Genomic DNA, 24418 nt, shown 5'->3' with positions numbered 1-24418 from the left:
TTCTTGTTCAAATTTGGTCATTACTGAAGTTCAGTCACATTCTTCTCGGTGGACTATAGTCCATTAGGCTTCTCGTGGTAATTATAAACTCTTATTGTACACAATAAACTGTTTCTTTTCTCTCAGGTTTTTGAAAAAATGTAAGGTTTCAAAATTTTCTACAATTTGAACTCAAGTGAAGGAAGGAACGCCTTAGTGATAATTGAGTTCATGGTTTCTTATGCCAGATAAGGCCCACTAATTGCTCAGTGCTTTTATGCCAATTAAAGTATTTTCCCATGAGGAATGCTTGTTAGTTGTAAAGAGTTAATAATGGTGATGTGCCTTTGTCCTGCCTCTGTTTTTAAGATTTCTGTAACTTCTTAGTAAAACCATCCTTAACACTGGAATTAGATTATTGTTTGTTATTGTTATCTTACAATACAAGAGCATTCTTGAAATAAACTAGCAAATCATTCTATTTGATTTTATCTCTCTTTTTTAGATGAACATTTCAAAATGAAAGACAAAGCTAACTTTTTTTTTAAACTAGTAGAACCTATTTTTCTATCACTAGTTTCTTGGGGAAGGTTTTATCAAACATTATTTTTTCCCTTGTTAGTATGCTTGTTGTAACCCATTTATTTTCTTTTCCTTGCTACGCCAGACTTTATACTGGAGCAGCTTTCCTCCGACGATTGTGTTTCCAAGTCCTCTGAGATCACCAGGCATAGTGTGTGGAACATGTGTTGTGGTAAGATTTCATTGAATAGTATAAAGAAGACGGATTTCCGCTGCCTCTAATTCCCTTTAGTCTTGGAAATATTTGGTGACTGGCTGATAGCTTTATTTAAACATGTTAAAGCTTTATTACTTAATTTTTATGTACATGTTAGACACCATTTTTAATTGGAGCCATTATCTAAAGGAAAATGCATACTAGATTTGCATCTTTCTCCTCTGATTAAAGAAAACCTTCTTAGTTTATAGGAAGCATTTTAGATCCAGTGGGCAATAGCTAAAGGGTATTGTAAGTAAAGAGTTGGATAAGTTGTAGTAATACTGGAAATATTACTAATATATTCTTTCTTTCCATACTACCCCTTTCCTATGTATTTGCCATAAGTCAAGGGATCAAGGCACCGAGAAAGGGGTGGAAGATAAGCGCAGTAATCTGTGCATCATATGTAATCCACACATAATTGTGCCAGCATCAGAACCCTCACTGCGTTCCACACTCAGAATCCTTCAGATTCTCTTGTAAGAATTGGATAGCACATTTGTGAGGGATGTTGCAAGAAAGCAGATTGAATCAGAAACAAGGTGATGGTGTATGATATTGACATTAAGGATGAAGAAAACATTTTCCTGGACTGGCCTGAGAAATTGCATAGCATGGTTTTTAAATCATTCCTGTGGATCATGAAGGGTACTTCATGACAAGCTAGGTGAAAGGAGATGTGCTGGGTTGGAATGATTGTACAAAGAAGAATTAGAACTGCACCGTGATGATGAGATATATACAAGATTTAAATTTATTTTCAGTTTTTAAATTTATTTTTAGCTTTGGTGGTGTTGTGGGTTGAACTTGGGGCTTTCACACTTGCCTAACAAGTGTGGTTAATTTTGCAATAGAGTTTTCCTTTTTGAGAGGACTAGCCTGGATGAGATCTCATCACTTATGCTTTCTGCATAGGTAGGGTGACTGATACTTGTCACTGTAGCCTAGCATTTAATTGATTGAGGTTGAATCTTGCTAACTTTTTCTCTGGGTTGGCCTTCAACTGTGATTTCCTCAATACCAGCCTCTTAAGTCACTAGTATTACAAGCATGAGCCCCTGAGCCAGGCTCATAGATTGTGTGTGTGGGGGGGGAGGGGGGCTGGAACTTATAGCCTGGCACTGTCCCTGAGTTTTTCTGCTCAAGGCTAATGTTCTGAAACTACTATCTGAGCCACAGCTCTACTTTCAGCTGTTATTTTGTTTTGAGGGGGAGGGAGGAGGTGGTTACTTGGAGATAAGAGTCTCACAAACTTTCTTGCCTGAGCTGGCTTCAAACTCTGATCCTCAGAGCTTAGGCTCCTGAATAGCTAGGATTACAGGTGTGAACCACAGGTGCCCAGCATGCTGTAGATTTTATTGATGAAGAAATTACAAGTAGAGAAGTGGTCACACTCCCTGTAAACCTTGTCATCCCATAGATGTGTGTGGCCTAGGTGTGCAGCATGCAGCACAACCAATATTCCTGGGGAGAGCCCTGGACCATGCAGCCCTGAACCCTGTGGTCCTGGAGTCACTAAATAGCAGGTTGTATCAAGGCCAGCAGGAGCCTCAGTGGCTCCCTGATCAGGTAGTGGATTTGCTTCTGTGCATATTTGTGTTTATCTAGAGTTATATCCACAGATAAGATCATATATAGACTCTTAACCAAAATAGTACATTAATTATCATTTCCATTAAGTCTCAAAACTTAATGTTGATTCCTTAAAAATGAGAGGTTAAAAACTGGGAGCAGGCTGAGGCAAGAGATACTATTCTAACCATGAATTGAAATACTTAAGATACAAGCACATTCTGTTATCAGAGAAATACAAAATCCTACTAGAAATTGTACATAGCTCAACATAGATTCCAGTCTAGTAAATAGTAAATCCAGGTCAGAAGAATATGCTTTGGTCTCTTCCAGAACATGGGTCGATTCTTGTCTATTTAGTTAATTATTAGTGGAAAAAATGAAGTTTTCTATGGTTCTCTGCAAAATACAACTGTCAACCAGTATGGTCAGAACAACAAAGCTAATTCTTCATGGAGTGAACATGTGGAGACATGGGACATGGGTGAAAGCTGTGTCTTTTGGTTCCAGATGGAAATCTGGTGGAAACTCTGGTGTTCATTATTCTACCCATCCTTGTCATAGCCCTTGCATTTTACATTAAAAAATATCCAACACATGCTTCCTAGAAATGAGATAAAATCTCTTTAAAAAGGCAGAAGGAAAGATAAAATATCAAAAAGTATTAGAAGGTTGAGGAGAAGAATGAAAAGGGCAAGAGGGGGTACTGCTTCTTTAGGTCTGCCCAGGAGCTCTTTCGTGCTGTGGAAGCCTCCTCTGTTGACCATAAAGGGCAGAGAGCATAGGCCTCTGAATACTGGGGTCTGTCTCCAGACAAAGGCTCCACCAGTTAAAGAATCAATTAATTTTCTGCTCCTGAAGCTCACAAGGGTATAAAAATAGGCTCTTACATGGCTTTTGAAATGTTGGATATATACTCTCTTCTTTAAAGGAAGAAACTGAGTTTTCTTTTTTCTCAGAGAAAAAAGCTGAGCAACATTTTATAGCTTTGATGTTTTTTCTCCCAGTATCTGCTCCAAAGTGTATAGTGTCAGTGTGTTAACACAAGTGCATGCATATACACATACATACACACTCACCATGTGCCTATTTGCACACATTGATACAGAAGTGGTTTTCTATTGAGTTAATGCAAATATCTTCTTTTCCTTCTCTCAAGCAAGTGATTGTTTTCTTTCATGGTTGGGTGGATGATTCGAACAGCTTGGAAGGGCAAGGGCAAGAAAAGCTTTGATTTATCTGCTGCTGAACTGATTTAGACAAATACAGGAGGATGATCCATCACTGAATTAGGGCAAGCAGGACCATAATGAGAACCTAGAGTGGTGACAAGTGCATACTAAAATCCATATTACTGCTAAGTAGGCAGGCATGTATGTATACACTATGCCTTTGTTGATGCTGTAGAGTGCTACTTGTCATGCTTCACAATAGTTTAATGAATGCTCCAGGTCCTTAATTAGTAGGACTCTTATGTTCTCATGAAATACTGGCGCTGGTAAATGGTGAGTTATCCAATAAAGACGACACAGAAATCCAGACCCTATGCAGGGAAAGAGGCCAAGACACTTGGGTAAATATCAGTTTACAATTAACAAAATTGAGGGTCCTAGTAGTAGAGTGCTTTCCTAACATGTCCGATGCTCTGGGTTCTGTTCCTTGGCACTGCATACACTGAAAATAGCCAGAAGTGGTGCTGTGGCTCAAGTGATCGAGTGCTGGCCTTGATGAAAAACCAAGGACAGTGCTTAGGCCCTGAGTTCAAGCCCCAGGACCACAAAAAAAAGTAACAAAGTTGAAATCTATGCCATTCTTGTAGCACCTAAGATATGCTAATAAAAATGTCCCATTTGCTTTCAAAAAGGAAAATAAAAAGAAATTGCCACAACAGAGGAATGAAAGTTCTCTCTTTACGGGGCCGGGGGTTTGGCCTAGTGGTAGAGTGCTTGCCTAGCATGCATCAAGGCTGGGGTTTGATTCCTTGGTACCACATACATAGAAAAAAAGCAGGAAATGGTGCTGAGGCTCAAGTGGTCGAGCTCTAGCCTTGAGAAGTCCAAGGACAGTGCTCAGGCCCTGAGCTCAAGCCCAGAACTGGCAAACAAACAAAACTATTTCAGTGCCTAGGACCAGAGTTCAAGCCCCATGATAAAAAAAAAAAAGTTCTCTTTGAATTGAGTCAGCCAAGCCAAACTATCTGACCTGGTCAGATAGTTTATTTTCTTAGAGATTTTTTTTTTTTTTTTTGGTGCCATTCCCAGGGCTTGAAATCAGGACCTGGACACATTCTCTGAGCTCATTTTGCTAGTACTCTGCCACTTAAGCCACAGGTCCCCTTCTGGGTTTTTGTTGTTTTATTTTGTTTTGTCCTATTTTGTGGGTAGTTAATTGGTGATACAAGTTGCATGGACTGCCTAGGCTGGTTTTGAACCTGGATTCTCATATCTCAACCTCCTGAATCACTAGGATTACAAGTGAAATTTGTATTTTTAAGAATTCCTCCAAATGATTCAGGTTAGAGATGAGTTCCCAGAGGAAGCCAACTGAGAAAAGAAAGCAGGATAACAAATGAGCCAGGGACAACTGAGATGGGTTCAGCAGCCATGTGCTGTGACCTTACTGATAGCTTTGCCCCACCTCTCTCAATCCTGCCCATCCCCTTAATTTTTCTCCATTTATGAATGCATTTAATCATTCAAATGCCTCTCTGTTGCTTATAGTCACACTCTTATTTCTGTTATCGGTTTTCTTTTTACGCTGAGTTTCACCCCCAGACAGACCTAGCTGTCTGCATAAACTAAGGTACCATTAGTTACCCAGTTGAAAAGAATTTTAAAAGCATAAGAGCTATCAAACTCAGAAAAAGTCTGCAAATGACCTTATACAATTATACCTAAAATCAGTCTAGCAGTAGGTCAGTAAATATTTTTCTTAAGGCATTTCCAGCAATTACCTGATATTGGATGAATGGTATTTTTGTTTCTCCTATGGTCCTTCTGCTAGTGCAAGTTCTTATGAAAGATTCATTGTTAAGTGTGTTTTTAGGTCAGCTTTGATCTTTACAAAACACACCTGGCTCTAGTCTCCATGGATCCTGCTGTGCCTAAATAGACTGATTATTTTGCCCTAGTTTCTGAAGATGACTGGAGAAGGCTTTATGTTAAAGGCCTGGGTAGCAATCAATGATTTTTTGGGTGGTATGAAATGATCTAAAATGTGATGTCCAAATGTTGTATAGCAGTGTTGTTTTATTGAGGTTATAGCCAGCACTGCCCCGAAGCAGTGATGTGAAAGCAGGTAACTTTGTCCTTGCCTTTGCTCCTCTTTCACATTAAGTGACTGTGCCATCCATTAGTTCCTAATAGGGTGTGTCAGCTCAGCTGGCCATGGGTCTTCTCATCAAAACTCCAGTGCTTCTTGTGGGGCTTTGTGACTCACTAGCTAATCCGATTGACTTGTTTATGCTAAGTCCTTAACCCTTTAACAAAAGGTCAAATATCAGTTTTATCTTGCTCTTGCAGACTGCCACACATTTCAGCTAATCCTTTCATGCCTAAATCCAGTGTGTCACCTAACAGCAGGGCTCACCCGAACCCACAGCTACTTGGTTCCCTTATAGAACCAAGACTTGATCCTGAAAGCTCAGTAACTATGAAAACAAAGAGACCTATTGTAGTTTCCAGTTCATGTTGCCAGTAGATGTATGTGCACACACACACACACACACACACACACACACACACACTCGGGATTAAGAGTTAACTTTCCATGCATCGTGTTTCTTTTTCCACATATTTTACTTATCTTGTACTTATATGATAGGATCAATCTGCCTATAAAAGGTAAATAAAAGGTATCAAAGATTATAGCCTGAAAAGTTAAAAGTTTGGTCTGTTCTCTCTTTGTCCTCATTTTTGCCTCCCAGTTAATTTTAGTGCCTCTGGAGATTCCTATTATGTGTTAAAATAGTACTCCTATTTCACTGTTTTTAAGTTGATCAGTATAAGCATTACGTATTAACTTTCTTCCTATGAAAGATGTGAAATTCAGTATGCTTACTTCTTACCTTATTTTCCATCCATTTAATGAATTTATTGTGAAGGTGATGGTTACATAAGTCAGGTAATGAGTGCATTTCCTTCTGAACAGTGTCACCAGCCCTTCATTCTCTCTCAGTTTTTACCCTACTATCTCCTCTCCCCCCAAGTTTTAGAGCTCATTTCCAACATAGTAGCTGGTGGGTTTCATTGCTGAATTGGTTCAGCTTTTGTCTCATCCTTTCTGTGCTTCCTCATCCTTTCCCCAAATCAAATAAACTTTATATACAACACAAAGGGTACCAAATAGAAAGGTTACTGTTTTAGTGAAATTAGTACAATTTTATTTGAGATGATTACTCTTGAGGTCAGTTTGGTTAGATTGAGAAGCACTAAAGGCCCAGGAGTTTGGCCTAGTGGTAGAGTGCTTTCCCAGAATGCACAAGACTAGGGTTTGATTCCTCAGTACCACATGCATAGGAAAAAGCTGGAAATGGTGCTGTGGCTCAAGTGGTAGAGCTCTAGCCTTGAGAAAGCTCAAGGACAGTGCCCAGACTCTGAGTTCAAGACCCAGGACTGGTAACAATGAAAAAAAGCAGAAAGAAAAAGAAAAAGAAGCACCCAAAGCTGGGCGCCAGTGGCCCATGCCTATACCTAGCAACTCAGGAGTCTGTGATCAGACCGTAACAGTTCAAAGCCAGTTCCTGGCAAAAAGGTCTGTAAGACTTTCTTATCACCAGTTAACCACCAAAACAGCGAGAAATGGAGCTGTGTCTCAATTAGCCTTGAACAAAAATCTCAGGGACAGTGCTCAGGCCCTGAATTCAAGTTCTAGGACTGGCACAAAAAAGAAAAAAAGAACAAAATCACCAAGATATTAGTAAAGGATACTTCTGGGTGTCTGTGATGTATTTCTAGAAAAAAATTACTCTGAATGTGGATGACTCTATCCAACAGACTGGTGCCTTGGATGGAATAAAAGGGAAAAGAAAAGTTGCTAGCACAGGCTCCCTCCCTTTCTCCCTTTTCCCCAGCCTCTTTCCTGGATACCAGGATTGTGAGCTGTTCTGAAATCTGTGAAACCATGAGCAAAAAAAAAAAATCCTTCTTCCCTTGACTTGTTTATGTCAGATATTCTCCCACAGCAAAGAAAATGTCTTAACACATTTAACATATTTTTATCTATTTACATTTACATGCTGTTCTGTACTTCTGAATTTCTAATTAGATCCTTTATATTCTGTCTATAGGCTTATTCTAAAATAAGAAAAAAGTAACATTTTAATATTATAATTACATAACTACTACTACAGAATTAATTAGAGCAATTAGATGCAGGTGGATGGAAAAATATCAAGCAAATTGGGTGTTTGAAGAAAGCCTTCAAAGATGGGCAACTTAAGGATTTCTTTTGATTTTTTTCTCATTGTAACTTTTCAATTCAGAGTTGCTTTTGCTTGTCATTCTGTTTGTCTTTTTCATAAAGTGTTTTTGTCTTTTTAGTGGTTAAACATTTCTAACTCTTTCAAGAATAGAATATGGGTTGAAAATTTTATATTATTGCTTTTTGATGGTGCTAAAATCTGGATTTAGGCCTTGAGCTAGCACTCTACAACTTAAGTCATGCCTCCAGCTTTAACTTTTGCTGCTATTGTTGGATGGAGTCTCAGGGACTTTTGTGCCCTGGATGGTCTTGAACCTTTAACCTCCAGAGCTTAGTCTTGTGAATATCTAGAATTAAAAGATCACTGGCATGAGCCACAGGCCCCGGGAACTGTGCCTATTTTCATTTACCCATTGATTTATTTTAAGCTTGCCAAAATATTCCTAGTCAGTTTATTTTTTTCTGTTAATATTTGGCCTGGTATTAAGGATGTAATATCTTCTTAAATATTTTTAGGATATAATTAAAATATTAGCATAACTTAATTATACAAAGAGATTGCATCGTAATATCTATAAATTATATATAATGTACTTTAATCCATTTTATTCCATCAAGCCAGGCACCAGTTGGTCAGGCCTATAATCTTAGCTATTCAGGAAGCTGAGATCTGAAGCTCATGGTTTGAAGCCAACCCAGGCAGAAAAGTCTATGAGTATGGCTCAAGTGATAGAACACCAGCCTTGAGTGAAAAAACTAAGGGACAACACTGAAACCCTGAGTTCAATTCTCAGTATAAGCACACATGCAAAATTCACTCAACTTATGTTACTCTTTCTTGATCACTCTCCTTCCTCACCACTATTCTAATAGTTTTAGTTGGATGTATTACGCTATTTCATATATGTATGTTTTGTTTTATCTGTATTTGTAGATATCTATATATCTAGAGATAGAAGTAGGAGAGCTACAGATCTGTATCTATATGTAGATATATGAGACATGATTTCATTCTTCTTTGTGGGTAAATAGTATTCCATTGTGCATATGTACCACGTTTTCCTTACCCATACATACACCATTGGGAACTTAATTTTTTTGTTTCTTCTTTAGTGAGATTGTCTTTTGTTGTTTGACATTATTTTATTCCCTTAGTCTGTTAGATTTCCTTGGGTGTTGGAGACTCATATTGTTCACTCATTTTCATGAATGGAGAACTCTTTGTGTAGTACAGGGGGTTGAGGTGGTTCTACACCCTGAAAGCTTGCTGTGGGAAGACTCTGTGCAGTTGTATGGCAACTTTCCTTATAAAGCACCCAATCTGGGCAACTCTGACAATTAGTTGGTTTATTTCCAAATCAAGTCGCATGTTCTGCTACTTAGCCATTTCTTTTTTTAATGCTGTTTTTTATTAATTTTTTATTATTGTCTCTTCTGGAGGTCCAGGTCTATCTTAAATGTGGCTTGTTTCCAAGATCTAAAGCATCCCTACTTTCTCATTGGGCAAAGAACACAATTTTTAAAAAGTTTATTTTTTATCATTAAGTAGTTATGCAAAGGAGGTGCCATTTAACAAAGCATCTGGACCACCCTGTCTCTTACTTTTCTTAATTTTGTGGCATATATAATGAATTTTTTACTGCATTTTTCTTCTTCATTTGTCTACCTTTTTCCCCTTGCCTCCATCTGTCCCTCCCCCTTAAAAGTACCCGTTTTCTGATGCTTATATTGTTGGGATTTGACTTAGTCTTCCTAAAAATGACATTATTTGAGTGCTTTATAAAGTCTATTACATACTTCAGTTAATTCACTTACATATCACCCAGCCTTTTTACTGACAGATTTATGGGTACCTTCTAGCAACTGTAAATGAGGGAGACTAAACCATGTGTCTCTGGGTCTGGCTTCATATAATCAAAAATTCTCTATTTTCCTATGGATAATGTAATATTCTTTCTAATGGATAAGTAAAATTCCACTGTGTATCTATATGCCAGATTTCTTAGATCCAATGTCCACTGAGGGGCAGCTGGGCTGATTCCATACCTTGGCTATGGGAAATAGTGCTGCAATGAACATGGTTGTGCTGATGGCTTTACTGTACCCTTGTTTGTATTCTATTATTTAAATTCCAAGGAGTGGGTCTGATGGTAGTTTGTTTGTTTGTTTCTTTATTTATTTTTGCCAGTCCTGGGCTTTGAACTCAGGGTCTCAGCACTGTCCGTGGACTTTCTCAAGGCTAGACCTCTACCACTTGAGCCACAGCACCATTTCTGGCTTTTTTTCTATGTATGTGGTACCAAGGAATTGAACCCTGGTCAATTCCTAGGTCATGCTAGGTAAGCACTCTACCTCTAGGCTAAACTCCTGGCCCCTATTTATTTATTTTTTTGAGGAACATTTATACTGCTTTCCTCAGTTGTTGAACAAACTTATGTTCCCACTAACAGTGCATTAGAGTTCCATGCTAGCATTTGATACTGTTAGTTTTCTTTTTTTGTATGGGTCATGGGACTTGAACTCAGCTTGGGCGTTGTCCCTGGGCTCTTCAGAGCTCAAGGCTAGCGCCCCTACCCCTGGGCCTAGGCTGTGTCCCTGAGCTCTTCAGCTCAAGGCTACCATCTTATCTTTGAGGCAAGACCCATTTCTGGTTTGCTAGGGGTTAATTAGAGATAAGAGTCTCAGGGCCTTTTGTACCGGGCTGACTTTGAATCTTGATCTTCAGATCTCAGCCTCCTGAGTAGGTAGGATTACAGCCACCAGCACCCCGCTAGTTTTCTTGATAATAGCCATTCTAACTGGGTGAGGAAGAATCTCAGTGTTGGTTTGAGTTGTATTTCCTTCATGATCAAAGATGTTGAACATTTTTTTTGTGTGTCTATTGGCCATTTTTACTTTGTCTGAGAAGCCCTAAGTCATTAGCCCATTTGTTAATTGGATTGTTCTTTGAAAATACATAATTTTGTTAAGAGTTGTGTTCACTTCTGGGAGAAAAGTCATCTTTTGTTGTCATTTAGTTACCATATAAATAATTATTTTATTTCATTTTATTTTTTGCTGTCATTTTAAGGGGATATATAAAATGATTGTCACAAAGTAGTTGAGCTAGCTTGGCATGGTGACACATATCTGTTACCCAATACTTAGGAGGCTGAGGAAGGAGGATGACAAAGATGGTCAGTGAGAACTTCCGAAAAATAAAACAAAGCAACAACCACTCCCCCCACCTCAGTGAACCAGACAAAAAAGATGAGTGAACAGTCTGTCTAACCTGTGTTCCTGGTCTTACTGTACTATTGGTGCTAGTAAAATATTCATTGGAAATAAAATCAGATGCTCAAATTAAGTCAATGCAAGATAATAACTAGCTTTAAAAACCCGTGACATATATTTGAGCTCCAGAGAACAAGGAAGTCTGAAGGTTATAAGCAGGCTCTCTGTGGGGGGAGGGAATCACCTGTTTACAGACAGAGAAGGAAGATTATCAAAAAGATCAGCCATCTCATCTCTATAGAAACATCCATCTTATTTGTTGTTATTGCTGTTTTATTTGTATGTATGTATGTATGTATGTATTTATTTATTTATTTATTTTTGCCAGTCCCAGAGGGCTTTTACTCAGGGCCTAGCACTATCCTTGCGCTTTTTCAAGGCTAGAGCCTTACCACTTGAGCCATAGCACCATTTTCTTTTTCTTTTTCTTTTTTGTATGTGGTACCGAGGAATCAAACCTGGGTATTCACACATGGTAGGCAAGCACTCTACCACTAGGCCAAATCCCAGCCCCTAGAAACATCCATCATTTTTATTTATTTCCTTCAGCGAGTTTTCAGTTTTTCCATTGAGTCCTGAATTTTTCCCCTAGTATGTGACAGAATAGGCAACTGCAAGTCAGTGGTCTGATATTTGTATTTACTACCATGCAATTATATCCTCTGAAGGACTCGCCTGAGGATTATGTCCTCTTGAGTCATAATTCTGAGAGATTCATTTTGTGTTGTTAGACTTAAAGAAGTTTTGCATTCACTGATAATACTTTTAAGAGATGAAAATGAACAGTTTAAGAAAACATACCAGAAAAGCAAATGGAGAAACTTTTGACCTGCATGTATGGATGAGTGAAACCATGTCTCCTTTTCTCATGCTCATCCAGTCATTTTAACAACTCTGTGTGTGTGTGTGTGTGTGTGTGTGTGTGTGTGTGTGTGTGTGTGTGTTTGCTGATTCTGGGGTTTGAACTCAAGGCCTGGGCATTAAGCCTGAAAGTTTTGGCTCAAAGATAATAACACTTTGCCACTTGAACTCCACTTCTACTTTTTTTGGTGTTTAACTAGAGATAAGACTTTCATAGGCTTTTCTGCCTATTCTGGTTTCAAACTGAGATATTCAGATCTTAGCCTCCCGAGTAGCTAGGATTTCAGGTGTAAGCCATTGGCACGTGGCTTCAGCCTTACTTTTTGAGTGTCTACTCTGTGTTAGCTCTTTTGCACAAATTGAGAATTCAGAAGATAAAATCTTTGTTCTGGTGGAACTTGCATAATAGGTAGAAATTGATAAGGTCAGGTAAGATGGTTCTCAGTGGGATGAAGAAAAATAGAGAAGAATGAGTGCATGGGTACAGTGGTGTAATCCTGATGGGGGGTGGTAGCTGCCTTTCTGAGGAGTGATGTTTCACCAAATACATTAACATCTATAGTTCCCAAACTCGGTTCCAAATTATCATAGACAACTGCCTTGAACTCCAGGGTTGCTAGATGTTCTTTTGAAGTTTTGAGGAAAACAAGAATCATGATGTTTAACATCTTTTAGGTATGTCATGACTGTATGTTTGCAGTTGTATTTCACACTGTGTGTGTGTATGTGTGCGCGTGCGTGTGTGTGCACGCACTCATGCACATGTTTGTGTTACTCTTAGGGATTGAGTACTGTCTATAAGATTTTATGATCTACTAGTAGTGCTGCTACTGGAACCACAGCTCCACTTCTACCTTTTTGATGTTTTAATTGGATATAGGAGTCTCATGGATTTTCCTGCACAGGCTTACCTTGAGCTGTGATCCTAAGATCTCAGTCTCCTAGGATTACCAGCTAAGATTTCAAGTTTGAACCATCAGTGCTGGGCTTGTATTTTACACTTTTAACGTGATGAAATTATGCAACTTGCTTTCCAATACTTTGTCTTTGACAAGCTGAGATTTTGGTTGTTGCTGTGATAAAAAACGAAATGATTTAAAACAAAAAGAAGAGAAGGTGATAGTATTGACTGCAACTCAGAATTTGAGGAGTGTTCAATAGGCACAGTCATTGTATGAGTGGTAGGCAGAAAAAAACAGTGCCCTTTCCTCCCAAAGATACATTCGTATTCTAATTCCTTGAATTTCCTGTGGCAAACAGTATCAGTGTTACATTGTATAGAAAAAGATATAGTTAGTTAAGGTTCTTGAGAGACAGATTATGCTGCATTATCTGCATTGCCTAAATGAAATCACCTGTCTTCTAAGAAAGAGGCAAAGGGAGTTGGACCCAGAAATACACAGGGGTTAGGGGAGGTGATGTGAGAATTGGAGGTCAAAATAACATGGTTGTTAGCAGAGTGACATCAGTCGTATCACAGCTGCCAGAAGCCAGAACAGGCATGCTGTACACTTGCTCCACAGGCTAAGGAGGAGCCTTTCTCTAGTGACACTTGGATTTCAGGTGTCTGTCCTCTAGGACTCTGAGAGAATACCTTTTTTTAATGCCACAAAGTTTGTGGTAATTTTTTCCACAGGAATAGCCTGAGAAATAGTAGAGTTTTTTCATTAGTATCATGGAATGTGCAAAATGTCTTGAGAGAAGTGTATTCCAATGGAACAAACATGGTGGATCATAGAGCAGCAAAAGTCCAATGTGAATAAGGTCATGTAGGATGCGGCTAAATGAAAGGATCTCTAGGATATGGAAACAAGAGCTTCATCTTATGTAATGGTTATTCTTAATGTACTATGTTATTTCTCTTCTCTTTTGTTGCCCTTTGGTTAATCTCATATTGTTACTGTATCTGACTTTGTTACCTGGTATATTGTATATACATTTATTTGTTTATTTGAAATAGGAAAGGGAAGGAGGATATACAAGAGGATTGGGAGGGGATGGGGTAGGGAAATGGGGGCAAAAACATGAGAAGGGGTATCAATGTGTGAGAAGTAATGTACCTACTACCTGATGAGTCTAACTGTAACTTCTCTATACAATTACCCTGACAATAATATATTGTATATATATATTGCATACACATACGCACACACACACACACACACACACACACACACACACACACACAAGTTTAAAAAAGTCCAATGTGTTAAAGTACCCAGAATAGAAAATGAAGTTAGAGAGAGGTGAGCTTGGATGCTATGTAATTATATTGTAAGTTAGCACATGGGAGCCGGTGGAGATTATAGAAATTGTGGGTCTTGCACGAAAGTAGAGAACATTAGTATGTTTTCTATTTGCAGCTGTTTATTAGTGGAATACAAAGAAAAAGCCAGCAACAGTATTTTACCACATTGCCAAGACAGGAGAGAGCAGCAGCACTAGAAGGTGCCATGAGAGAAGAGAGCAGGAGGAGGGCCCACCGCCTCCAGTGCTGTGGTGAGCTTTCATCTCAGGCTGGGTGCTCCTTGGCGACGGTGGCTCATGGGGCAAGGTGTGTGCTAGCAATGACTACATCATGTATTTCTTAATTTCTTTTTGTTCCTGGAAGCTGCAGGGAGTGTTCATGAGAAAAACAAAAGCAGCAATAAAAAGCCTTAGAGAGAAACATAAAGATCATGGGTATAGAGAGGAAATAGATATTACTAGAGCCATAACTGCGCAGAGGCACATGAGGCATCCAACTAACACTGTTGGCTTAGATGACCTCCCACATGTGACCTTTGGGAGACTAAAATGGACCACATTTCTCCCTCCCCCCTCTCACTTTTCTTGCCAGCCCTGGGGCTTAAACTCAGAGCCTAGGCACTGTCCCCAACCCTCTTTGTGCTCAAAGCTAGCTCTCTACCACTTGAGCCATAGTGAGTGTTTTTTGGAGATAAGTGTTTTGTGGACTTTTCTGCCTAGGCTGGCTTTAAACCATGATCCTCACAAGCCAGAGTAGCTATGATTACAGGTATGAGCCACTGGTACCTGGCCACATTCTCCCTTGAGAACTTGGCTACATGACTCATACTCAGTGCCAGAGCCACCAGCGCCAGCCATTGTTCTGTTTTCAAACATGCAGATGATCTCCTTTGACCATATTCATCTCCACTCACCCTCCTGGTTAGCCCACCCCTTGCTGGCACCCACCCCTGCAACAGAGTTCTTTACCCACCTCAGCCCCATTTCCATCCAACAGTCATGCTGTTTTGAGATTATAGTCTTCATCTTTCTTTTTTCAAGAATCCATTCCCACCATAACTAGTCTACTCTCTATTAATGATATTAATTCACTCAGGACAATGGAGCCCTCAGGACCTTGTACCTCTTAAAAATCCCACCTTTTAACATTTGCATTGGGGATTAATTTTCCAGCACATGAACTTTGGGGGAGACATTCCGACCATAGCACCACCCTCCTACGAGCCAACTACACGAAAGTGATTATAGCATAAATTGTGGTGGAACAACAGTCTGCATTTTAAATCAGAAGGAACAGATTTGTCAGAAATTTAAAACTCTGATCAGGAAAGGGACTTGGAAGCAAGATCAAATTAGTAGTGGACACCAGAAACTTAAAAAAGGTGTCTGAGCCAAACTTTTAATATTTTTATTTGACCACACATAGATTCAAAAGGATTATCTGAAGAGCAGCCTAAAAGGCATCTGGGGAGATGAGGAATTCAAAGCTTCCTTATCTAAGGAACAGATGTCTGAGGTGTTTAGCTCAGAAGGAAGATTAAGCAGATATTCCACAGCTGTTTTCAAGTATTTTGAAAGCTACTGTCTTGTATTATATTGCCATAGAATACTGACTTTAAGTTGCAAACACACCTATTTTTCCCCAAGCAAAATGGAGCCATACTGGACCTTTCCCTAAGTATCCGCTTTTCATCTGAGGTGCCTTCTCTTGTATTGAATATTTTAGGGGGTACATGTGCACTCATGCACTTATGACACTATCTCATAATTATAAAAACATTAGTTTTTCATTATAAAAAATTTGGAAAATACAAAAATATATTCCCCATCCCACCCCACTTGATCTTTGTGGAGAGTGAGGGACCAATAGTGAGATAGTATGAAAGAAACAGAAGATTGTTTTCCTACACATAATTTTATTTTGGTGATTCTATTGTAGCATAGAGAGGATGGTTGTGTATTTTTGGTTTTGGTCTGGAGTTTATATGATAGACTCTGGCAAGATGACCACCCCAGATATCGGTGCTCTAACACTGTTAGTGTAGGGATGGACAGCTCGTTTATCTGTAGCAGTCAGTGGAACATAAAAAAAAGTCCTTGGGCAAGTCTACCAGCAGTTTTAATTATATATGGATTGGATCACATCCTTCTCATAAGCAAAAGGATCCTATAACTTCAAAGTTGCTTTTGAAGTGAATTTAAAAAATTATGGTACTAAGGTTTATTCTGTTTATTAAAAATTATTTGTAATCCTAGCTACTCAGGAGGCTGAGATCTGAGGTTTGTGGTTCAAAGCCAGCCTAGGCACTAAAGACCATGAGAATCTTATCTCCACATGAAAATGAGAAGTGGGGCTGTGGCTCAAGGCATAGGGTGGTAGCCTTCAGCTGAAGAGCTCAGGGACAGCGCCAGGCCCAGAGTTCAAGTCCCATGACTGACAAAAAAACAAGAAAACCTCCAATGTATTAAATAGTAACTAGCTGGATTTACCATTTCTTGGGACAGGAGTTGCCTTGTTAGGTCATCAGGAACTCATCCTTCTCCAGCTCCACACTGCATCGCTTGCAAGCAGAGGCAGCTGCTTCACAGCAATTCTTCATGTGACTTTCTGAGACACATAAGTTTTTACTCTGTTCACTTGAAGTCGCGTCGGGAGAGTGGGTCTGGCAATGGATGGACAAGGGTGATGTGATGACAACTACACATTTGGAAGAACTGACAGAGAAAAGGATATTCTGCACTAAGAAATTAGAGAGGCTAAGCAGGAAATCTCAGGAAAGGCAGAAGAGAAAGATCTAGAAGGAAACTGGGTGAAGAGCCAAATTTGAGAGGAATCAGGAATCCTGGAGGTGAGATGGTTGATCTTGAGGAGCTGTGTTGGGGCTTTTCACTTTCTGCCTTCCCCATCTCTATCATTTAAGTTCCATTCATATTGGAGTACTAAACTTGCCATATTTTTCTCAAATATTCTGCATTTGCATGTGTTTTTCCTGTAGAAGTCTTCCTTTTCAACATTACTCTGCAGGTTGTTACTTTCTAGTCACATTGTGTGTTTTTTGTTCAGATATTGCTGCTGTGGAAGCCACCATGTCCCTTTCCCTGGCTGAGGTTAGAGATCTACTTCCATTGTAGATGGGTTTTCCCCCTTTCCTTTAGACACTAAGTAAATTGTTTTCTGGCTGGGACAAGCCATGCCTTTTGGACTTTTTACTCTCCACGTCTGGTTGTTGAATGCCTAATAAATATTCAGTACACGTTGAATGGTTGAACAAATGGAATAACAATCCATGAATAGTGATATATAATCAAGCAGAGTCCAGCCAAGAAAGCCAACCAACCAACCAAAGAAACCTTAGACATTTTAATCAAATAAGATTTATCAAAGGTAATTAATCAAACAACATTGGAAGGATGCTAAGATAACTGTTATTTGAAATAGTGGAAATCAATTACAGATCTAGAAATTGAATGGGGGAGATTGGTTTGTTGTCAGAGCTGAGGGACCTTCACTGCTTGTGAGGAAGGATGTAGTCAGCTGAGTGCTGGGTTTGGAAGGAAGCAGAGAGGTCACAACAGGAGAGCTTTGGAAGAGAGGTGTGATCTGGTGGATGCTGACCACCCTGAGCCTGATGAACAGATGAAGAAGCATAGCTTGGTTAGTACTGAACTCCCAAGGATGCCTGGCCTCGCTGATGTTCACACCTGTGAATGGGGGGGCAAATACTGATGCTGGGAGTACTGTGGAAGCTGGAGTCAGAATCTGAGTTTGCTCGTGCAATGCTGAAAGACATTGAAATGGGAGGGATGTTCCTTTTCTCTCTTCTCCCCCCACCCAGGTCCCTCTGATGCCTACCATTAGCAGAACCAAATAGAGTGCCAGCTGGCAAACTGGTTAGAAGGATGTAGTATGCAAATCTAGACCCAGCATTATGGAATATAGAAAAGACTTGTAGCTCAGACAAAATAGGTAAGTAACTCTGTCCTATTGGCTAATCAGCACCCATACCCATACTTCTAGCCAATGGCATGAGCCTTCTGCCTCGTAAGATGTGATTATCGGGGCCAGGGGTTTGGCCTCCTGGTAGAGGGCTTGCCTAGCATGCCTGAAGACCCAGGTTCAATTTGTCAGTACCACATACATAGAAAAAGCCAGAAGTGGTGCTGTGGCTCAAGTGGTAGAGCTCTAGCCTTGAGAAAGCCCAAGGACAGTGCTCAGGCCCCAAGTTCAAGCCCCAGGACTGGCAAATAAAAAAGATGTGATTATCTTTCATGCAAATGAAAACTATATTGCTTTCTCCCCCAATGAGATAATTTTTTCTGTAACAATTAAGTCTATCTGAATGTTCTGTAATTTGAAAATTTAGTTATAAACTTGACCATGAATGAAAGGATATAAATACAATAATAGAGGAATGGAGGGAAGAGAAACAGTTGCAATATGTAGGAGATAGTCATGATTGTCATATTTTTTTCTTATTTCATTAAACTAGAGTTTATTTCATTTATTCTCATCCTGTATGACTTTATGTGCATAGGTTTTGTGTTATTGTGATCCTCTGCTAGGAGAATCCTAGATGTATATTATTACAAATGAGGGATGGCATGGAGGCTCCTTTGGGTCTGGCTTACTTCACTTAATATGTTTTTTTCCAAGTCTTCCATTTCCTTAGGAATGGGGCAATGCCATTCTTTCTGATGGCAGCATAGAATTCCATTGTGTATAAGTACCACATCTTTTTTTTGTGAGTCATGGGGCTTGAACTCTGGGTCTGGGTGCTGTCCCTGAGCTCTTTAGCTCAAGGTTTTCACCCTACACCTGGAACCACAGCCTCACTTCCCATTTTCTAGTGATTAACTGGAGATAAGGGTCTCATGGTCTTTTGTACCCGAGCTGGCTTTGAAGCGTGATTCTCACATCTCAGCCTCCTGAGTTGCTAGGATTACAGACGTGAGCCACTGCACCAAACCCACATCATTTTGATCCATTCATCTACTGAGGAGCATCTGGGTTGGTTCCATATCTTAGCTATGGTACATAATGCTGCAGTGTGCTAGTAGCTTTAGTATGGCCTTGTTTCTGGACATTTGGGTAAATGCCAAGGAGTGGGATTTCTGGACATATGGGAACTCACCATATTGCTTCCAAAGTGGTTGAATGAGTACACTCCCAAAAAATGTATATTCTTTACTACTCCTCAGATATACTAACCCTGGATCACTGGAATGACAACAGAGAATATGCTAATTCTTAAATATCCTAGTTATTGGTCCTGAATTAAAATGGTGGGTAATATTATAGTAGGTAATATACAATTAGAAAGAGATAATATACACTTGTAAGCATTTCCTAGCAGCACAGTTATCATAAGATTGTTACATTTTTTAATTGTCCATTGGGTCCTTATCGGTAAATGTGACTTCTGATGTTGTCTTCATCTTAAACTAACAACTCAGTGGTAGAGATTCTTTACTCCTTTTGACCGAAGCTTTCATACCAGAGAGGGCCCAAATCCTCTGAGACCCTGTATTGACTAGGTTCATACTCTTCTACAGAGTTTTCACATGGCAGCAGAGAGGTCCTCTCTTCTCTGTGAATAGGAGAACCCAATTTTCTCTTCAGCTTTTTGCATTAGTTGCATGAGAAGCCCTGGATATTCAGACAAGCCTGTGTGGAATACTTTATTTTGGGGTACAAGGATTCCTCAGTTAACAGAGTTCCAACTGGTAGTGATAAGCATCAAAAGAGTAATCTCAGTGAATTGTTTGGTGTAATTATGAGAGTGTGTCTATGTGTGATTGTCCACCTTGATTCTGTTTAGGGGGTAAATTGCATCATGTATTGATCACTTGCTTGAAGCATATATTCATCCTATGAGCCAGAATTTCTACCTTTCAGGGCTTGTGCTCATGTGCTCTCCCCCCCCTCCCCCCCCCCCCCCCCCCCCCCGCTCCCTCTCTCCTTCCCTCCCTTCCTCTTTAATTGGCCATTCTACCATATGAACAGAAGAACTGCTTCTTGGAGATGTGGTGAACAATAAGAGTAGGTACATTGTTACACCTCTTTGTCATGGAATAAGTTCTTCCATGTTATACGGACATTGTGTGCAGTGATGGTGGATAAGGCATGATGTAAGCCTGATGGAATCATCTCAGGTACAGAAGTCTTATAGTCTGATCAACACAGGACAAGTAATCTGATAATAAATGACTTTCTTGTTCCCTGAAAAATTGTGGTACATTGGCAGCTCAGTTTAGTCTCTGATCCTGTCAGTTAAATAATCAACAATTGGATTAAATAATTGCCAAATGGAGAGTATATTTACATCTCTGCTCCAATGGACTCTGATACGGCTAGAAAAAGAGACTATCTGCACAGAATATGTCATGTTGGCTCTCTGTTGAAACACGTGAGTGGCACGCCTTTGTGTGTGGGATATTTTGTGGGGACTGCATGTCCAGGCTGAGGCAATGTTAGGAGATACAGCACCATAATTATGCTATTATGATGGTGATGGGGGCAGAGGTCAGTCACTAACACTCATCATCTGCTAGGAGTTAGGCACCTTGAGTAAAAACTGTTGTTACAGGGATATAGAAATAAAAGATGTACAGAGTTCCATCTATTAGCAGTGGTTAATTATGCATAGAAATCAAATAAATCTGTGGCTCAATTGAGCAAAACTCTGACCTGAGTTGTGACCTGGAGAATTATCTTCTGAGATTCTGTGTTTTAATCCCATCTAGGGATACTGAATTTTACTGTTTGGCTCTTTGCATCCTTAGTTTATAGTGTGGACTTATACACATGTTTTGAATGAATAGATACATGAATAAATGAACACATGGATACAAATGATAGAATGATGAAAAGAAAAACTGACAGCGTTTTTTTACTTACTTGGAGTAAAAAACTCAATTCAAAGCCTTAGAATTGATAGAAATGGACATAACATTAACAGAAGTAGAAATTTAGTTACTTGGGAGGTGGTTCCAGGATCCATCTCAACCAATGACTGTGTATAATGGAGTATATCTGCTATCCCAGATACAAGGAAGCACAGTGGCTGGGAACAGATACTTGCCTGTTATGTCCATAGACACAGGGATGAAAAAGACAGTGGAACTTTAGTCTTGGCCAGAGGCTGGCCTAGAAAATAACCATAGTAAAAGCCTGGTGGTGTGGCTCAAGTGGTAGAGTGTCCACATTACAAGTGTGTAGCCCTGGCCTCCTTCCCCTCAAGAAATAGAAATAACAAATTTAGGAAAAGGTACTTTAATTAGAGACAGTAGGGAATTCAGCTTTTAAATCTGAATTTGAGAATTTTGGCAGATCTTTGGTAATGATTTGCAGAGGTCAGACCCAGCATCAGCTTTTCACTTATTATCTGGGTAAGTTCACTTGGATGCAGTCTTGGCCCTTTCATGCTACATGTAATATGTGATAAGATAGCCACAGGCTGACACCCCACCCCAGATTCCTACCCAGCATTGTGCACATTACATTTTGGATCTGTGCAGGTGGTTGAACAGACAGATATGTTTATACAGAGAACTCTTTATTACCCCTGACAGATGTATGTTAGCCTTATTGCTTCCAACTCCACTTCCTGGAAGGCTGCCCAACATTGTTGCTGGATGCCATTGCCATGGAAACCACAGATGATCCCACTAGGGTGAGAGACACAGGAAAGGGAAGGCAGTGTAATAGCAAAGCTTTTGTTTGTTTGTTTTGTTTTGTTTTTGAGGCTCTGGTCCTTCTGATTTCACCCCTGCCATATTCATATATGCATCCTCCTGGAGGACACAAGCATAAAAGCAAACCAGGAAAAGGGGTTATTAGTGATTTTTAGAAGCAGATTAGCAAGGGGAAAAACCCTTTCAGAGAATAAGGGTCAAACATTGCTCTCCAAAGCACAAATGTGTTTTTCTTCTTTTCCAGAATATAGACTTATTGTGATAGGCACTTCTTTCAGGGAAGAATGAAGTGATATTGATCTTGGGTATTTTGACATTGTAAAGACAACTCTAGGGAAAATAGCTTTGCCAATCCAGCCATTAACTTGGCATACCAAAATTACTTTGACCCCCTTGGACTGAGGGTGGAACATGGTAGAGGCAATGGGCATTCCCTAGTACAGCTTATTTTCTTTCTCACTGGAAGCCGTTATTATTAGTATTTCATTGTCTTCCTGGCTAGGCAGCAGTACAAGGGGTGGGTACTATGTCAGCATTCACTGAACTGTTCATATGACTTGTACATATGACCGACCATCTGTAAAATGTTGCATGATAAACTATTCTTAGTGTAAAAAGGAAAACAAAATATTGATCATCAGTTTGCTGATACATTTCTTTTGCCAGTCCTGGAGCTTAAACTCTGGACTTGAGCACTGTCCTTGGGCTTTCTCAAGGCTAGAACTCCACCACTTGAGCAACAGTACCATGGTACCTAGGTCTTCGTACATGCTAGGCAAGCACTCTACTACTAGGCCAAACTCCTGGCCCCAGATGATGCATTTTGAAATCTGGTTGTGAGGAGTGGTTTTCTAGAACCATGTAATTTTAATTTTGGAAGTTTGCTTACAGCATGTAAGAAATGATTATCTCCAAATCACAAAGGAGTTTCAGTAAGCAATAGGGTATGGTTACTCTAAGATGGCACTTCAGCTTTCTTCTTCTTGGTTAACCTCTTTGCTTTGCTTTATCCTATGACCTAGCAGACATGCCCCTCCACTCCTGTCAAGGCATCTGAAATAGCACATACACAGCTGCTTGGCCTAGCCTGGCTTTGTCTCCAGCATTCTATGATTAACCATTAGAAATTCCAGATGAAATTTTGAGGCTAGTCAGCATATCAATCAGTTTCTTGCTCAATCACCAGTTTTCCACCTTCTCCTTCAGCTTTTCATCACTGTGACAAAATACCTGCCATAAACAATTGAAGAGGAGGAAAGATTTATTTTGCATCACAGTTTCAGAGGATATAGTTGATGGTTGCTTGGCTCCATGTTTCTGGACCAGTGAAAACTGACATGTACCTTCCTTTTATCAGCAGTTTTAGAAAAGGAGAAAAAAATGCCAGAGCCTCTCTAGGAACAGTGATAAAGCCACTAAGCTACTTGAACCTGGAAAGAGAGTAAAGATGGAACAGGTTTACTGTAGATGCTGAAATTACTGTGTTTTGTTTTGTTTTATTTTTGCAGCATCAGAGTTTGAATTGCTTACTAGGCTGGCTCTCTGCCACTTATGTATTGCTTCCTACCCCTGACTTTTGCTGGTTATTTTTGAGATGTAATCTTGCAGTTTTCTGCTTGATGTAGCTTCAAACACCAACCTTCCAAATTTCAGTCCCCTTAGCAGCTCACAGGCATGAGCCCTTGCTCATGACTTGGAATTACTTTTATTCCAGGGATGTTTTCTTCTCTGGTTAGCACTGTTGATTCTTACCATCATGTAGTGAGACCGATAAATGTTCATAGTACAGGAGACTGAATTCTCACCTAGGTGAGTTCACCCTCGGACTTCTTTGTCTTACCCGTATGTTTCCCTATGTCAGGAGACTTCCCAGTCCACTCTTAAAGAACTGGTCAGTTTTTGTGCAAACAGCTCTTCTGAGCCTTCAGTTCTCTGTTTAAAACCATAGCTTATCTGTGTATCCCAGAGATGGCCAAAGAAGGGCTCAAGGGATGTCTTCCTGTGGAATGCCTGTGCCTTTATCTGCCCTTTGCTCTATCCCTTTACTTGAGTGAGTGGTTAGACTTAACAAGGACAATCCCAGGAATTTGGTCTGAGACATAACATTCTTATTTCAGCTGTATACACTAAACTAATGATATAAAGTATATTATTATAGCTGGGTGCCAGTGGCTCACACCTGCAATCCTAGCTACTCAGGAGACTGAGATCTGAGGATCTGGGTCCAAAGCCAGTGTGAGCAGACAAATCCAAGAGACTCTTTTCTTAAATTAACCAGCAGAAATCAGGAAGTAGAGGTATGACTCAAGTGGTAGAATGCAAGCCTGAAGTGAAAAAGTCAAGTGAGACCCTAAAGTCCTGAGTTCAAGACCAGGTACTGGTACACATGGACTCCATAGGGGATATACAGATGAAAAAAAAATGTGACATATATCATGAGAGGTGGAAAGGATGAGGAGAAGGACCAGTTACTTACTGGATTCATTGCATATAAAGGCTCATTGACGTATGGTTGGTTGGTTGTCTGTCTAGATTTTTGTTTATATGGATTAAGACATCACATAGCTATTATTTCTTCTCTTGTTGACA

At 39.7% G+C, this 24418-nt stretch overlaps 1 long non-coding RNA gene across 2 annotated transcripts in view; it reads left to right on the top strand.

Annotated features, from left to right (window-relative positions):
• LOC150066707 (uncharacterized) overlaps positions 1 to 24418 on the top strand; it is a 507115-nt gene that overhangs the window by 227192 nt on the left and 255505 nt on the right. For both annotated transcript variants that reach the window (XR_016533582.1, XR_016533583.1), the window contains exon 2: positions 647 to 733. This is a non-coding gene — a long non-coding RNA (uncharacterized LOC150066707). The remainder of the gene's footprint in view (positions 1 to 646; positions 734 to 24418) is intronic.

This window comes from Megascapheus bottae, chromosome 2, assembly GCF_031878675.1.
Source record: "Megascapheus bottae isolate mThoBot1 chromosome 2, mThoBot2.hap1, whole genome shotgun sequence".
Lineage (NCBI taxonomy): Eukaryota > Metazoa > Chordata > Mammalia > Rodentia > Geomyidae > Megascapheus > Megascapheus bottae.
The sequence above is the reverse complement of the archived record's forward strand: the minus strand, read 5'-3'. Positions and strand labels throughout refer to the sequence as shown.